Here is a 3,181-nt window from a genome sequence, read left to right on the forward strand (position 1 = left end):
AAGGCCATAACCCGGCGTGACGTCATCCTCTAGACTCCGGATAATCCGCCGTGACGTCATCTTCCATTAAACCCGTTTTTTATTCCGCCAGATCCGCGACGGATCTTTGCATTTACTGTCATCCCGAAAATCGAGGCGTTTCGTGAGGAGATAACCACGCCGTGGACTCCTTGATCCTCGCGCCCACTCATGAGCTCGCCCTTATAAATAGGCCGGCCCGACGGGCTTCTCTGCCACCCTTCTTCCTCCTCGCGCCACTGCTCCTCGACCCGAGCTCGAACTCTGCCGCCGTCGCCTCGCCCCCGGTCTTCGTCAACCTTGGCCGCTGCATCACCCTGACTCGGTCCAGACAAACGGCGGCGACCCCCGCACCTCTTCAGCACCGGTAAGTCCTCACTACCTCATAGAGCAGATCTGCAGTAGGGTTCATCCGTGTTCGTCCGTGTTCGTCGCCGTCGCCCACAAGCTCCGGTAGTTCTCATAGTTACTGCCCCTGTTTGATCTTGGCCTTGCATAGAACTAGTGCGGCGGTTGTTTAGTACTCATTTCAAATGCCAGTAGGTCTCTTTTCACTGCATAAAGGCCTCGTTCGAGCTCAAGAACATCTGCGCGTCTGTTTCTAGGTCTAGAAACTTTTCTTTTATCCGACCATTTTGATCCAAAAGTTTTACTGCGATGTGTGAAACCTGTTTTACCACACTTAGTAAAAAAAACTGCAATCATTGAATCTCGGCAGTTTACAGTTCCGGTTTAAAGAAACCACGCGCCGTAGAACCGTCCGGCTTAAAGAAAGTCATGCGCCATAAAAATTGCCGGCTTAGCTGTGATAAGGCCTGTAGACAATCAAATTACTCTCAATCCCTTGACGGCTTAAATAGCCCGATGCACTTAAGTGTATACCATTAGTCCCCTTCATAAGCCGCCACATTGACATTGAACGGTAGATTTCTTCCGGCTCATAGTTAAACCGGACATTTTTCCTTTTATCATAGACTGCCGACTTTCACCATGCCTCCCAAAGCTCCCAAGGCCTCCATCACTTGCAACTGGATGAGATCCAATGTCACCAATGAGACCCTAGCGGATTTTGTTAAGTCTGGATATCTGCCCAAGAAAGACATCATGTCCTACCGTGCCCCTGACCCGTCAGAAGAGAGACCACAGCCAAAGGATGGGGAGGTAGTGATTTTTGCGGATCACATGAGCCGGGGCTTCGCACCGCCCGGCTCAAAGTTTTTTAGAGACGTTCTAAACTTCTTCGATTTGCGGCCTCAAGACATAGGACCCAACTCAGTGTCCAACATCTGCAACTTCCAAGTATTCTGCGAGGTTTACCTTGGAGAAGAACCTAGTTTGCTGCTCTTCAGAGAGCTATTTTACTTGAACCGTCAGAATGAATGCGCCAATGGGCCAAGTCTGGAGTTAGGTGGCATCTCCATCCAGCGACGTAGGGACTGCCTTTTCCCTTACGCAGAGCCGCCCAGCCACCCCAAGGACTGGAATCTGACGTGGTTTTACTGCCAAGACACGTCGCCGGCTAACGAGAGTCCGTTGCCCGGCTTTCGCCCCTCGCGTCTGGAGCCGACTCACCCACTGTCAGACAAGCTGACTCAAGCGGAGCGCCAACCTCTGCTCGCCACTATCAACAAGATCAAGGCTCTCCTGGGCAATGGTCTGAATGGAATCGACCTGGTCCGGGTCTGGATCTCATGGCGGGTGATCCCATTGAGCCGCCGCCCCGGCTTAATGTGTGAGTACACGGGCCGAAAAGATGACCCTCAGAGACACAGCCGCAACGATCTTCCTGAAGACGTTGCAGAAGAGATGACCAAGGCTCTTTTGAACGAGAGCCTGACAGACTGCGGAAGGACCGGGTTAGCCCCCTTCTGCAAGACCAACCCAGCCCCAGTGGTAAGCCGCCAATCTGAACATCCTATCTTCTTCTGCACATGACTTTCATCTGAATTGTTTTAAGAAAACCTCATTGCATTTTTCAGGCTGATGATAAGTTCTGGCGGGTCAAATACGACCATGAAGCGGCCAAGAAGGCCAGGAAGGCGAAGAAAGCCGCCCCTCACAAGAAAGGAAGCAGGCCTACTGCTTCAGAGCTGATGCAATTAAGCGACAACTCCGAGTCAGAGGTAACCCCTGAGCCTTTAAATCCTTGCTGTATTTGTTATTTGTTTCTGTCCGCCTTATCAATACTTGCTCATTGACAGGATGACACCGGCGCAAGTAACCCGGTGGTTGAAGAGGTAATGTCACTTTCCTCTGACTCAGAGCCCTTGCCAAAGCTGAAAGTCCGAAGGGTAACCCGGAAAGTAAGCTTTTCACATCCTTTAGCTTACCAAGACCCTCAATTTATTTTGAAGCGACAGGTTCATGAAAGCCGGCGTCACACCCGGACCAACAAGGACACCGACCTCTCCTCCGGGTTACCTGACGCATCAAGGAAACGCCGAACTGAGGTTATTTCCCACTTGTACCCTTTTCATCCGTTGGCGGGTGTTATCCGTCAGCCACTCAATTCTTCTGACTCCAATTATCAGGAGACCTCCCCCTCTTCGGGCGACTCTATGCAGTCGAGTCTTCCGGCTTTCAAGACCGTGCCCGGGTAATGATAACCCTCTTATATTTGTTCTGGTCCTTGCTCATACTTTTTATACTAACCTTTGTTGTTCTTTCAGTGCCCAGGCAAAGCTCACCAAGAGGGCGAAGAAAACCAAGTCGGCCGGAGTGCCGGATTTGCCTGAGCCGGAGGTGACGGTCCAAGAAGCGCCAGCTGCCTCCGCCCCCGAAGCCACCACTCCAATGGACACGGCACCTGTAGAAGCTTCTGCTGACCCGGAGGCCTCCGGCGCGGCTCAACCAACAAATGACCCAGACGTGGTAATCACCCGGACGGCTTTCGTTGAGCCGGGGAGGCCTACCGCTCTGGCTAAGTGCTCCGCTAAGGGGGAGTTGCTGCAGCCCCACCGGGTGAACCTGGACCTCTCCGACCACACCAACCTGAGCATTGGAGAGCTCGTCTCTGGCTACATCAGCCAAGTGCACAAGAGCCGGGACGCAGAGGTTGCCATGGTGAACCAGATCCAGCAAAAATCTGAGGTATCCTTCTGCTATCCTCTTACTTACTGCATAGTTACCTTTATCATGCTAGCCCCCAAGTCGACGACTTATG

The 3,181-nt window shown here is 52.3% G+C and overlaps 1 long non-coding RNA gene across 1 annotated transcript; it reads left to right on the plus strand.

Moving 5' to 3' along the window:
- The first annotated feature begins 2,388 nt into the window (after nucleotides 1-2,388).
- LOC141022336 (uncharacterized) lies at nucleotides 2,389-2,835 on the plus strand. The gene is made up of 3 exons (XR_012183622.1): nucleotides 2,389-2,468; nucleotides 2,550-2,614; nucleotides 2,688-2,835. It is a non-coding gene; the product is annotated as an uncharacterized lncRNA (long non-coding RNA).
- Nucleotides 2,836-3,181: the final 346 nt, after the last annotated feature.

The sequence above is a fragment of the Aegilops tauschii genome, chromosome 5 (genome assembly GCF_002575655.3).
Source record: "Aegilops tauschii subsp. strangulata cultivar AL8/78 chromosome 5, Aet v6.0, whole genome shotgun sequence".
NCBI lineage: Eukaryota > Viridiplantae > Streptophyta > Magnoliopsida > Poales > Poaceae > Aegilops > Aegilops tauschii.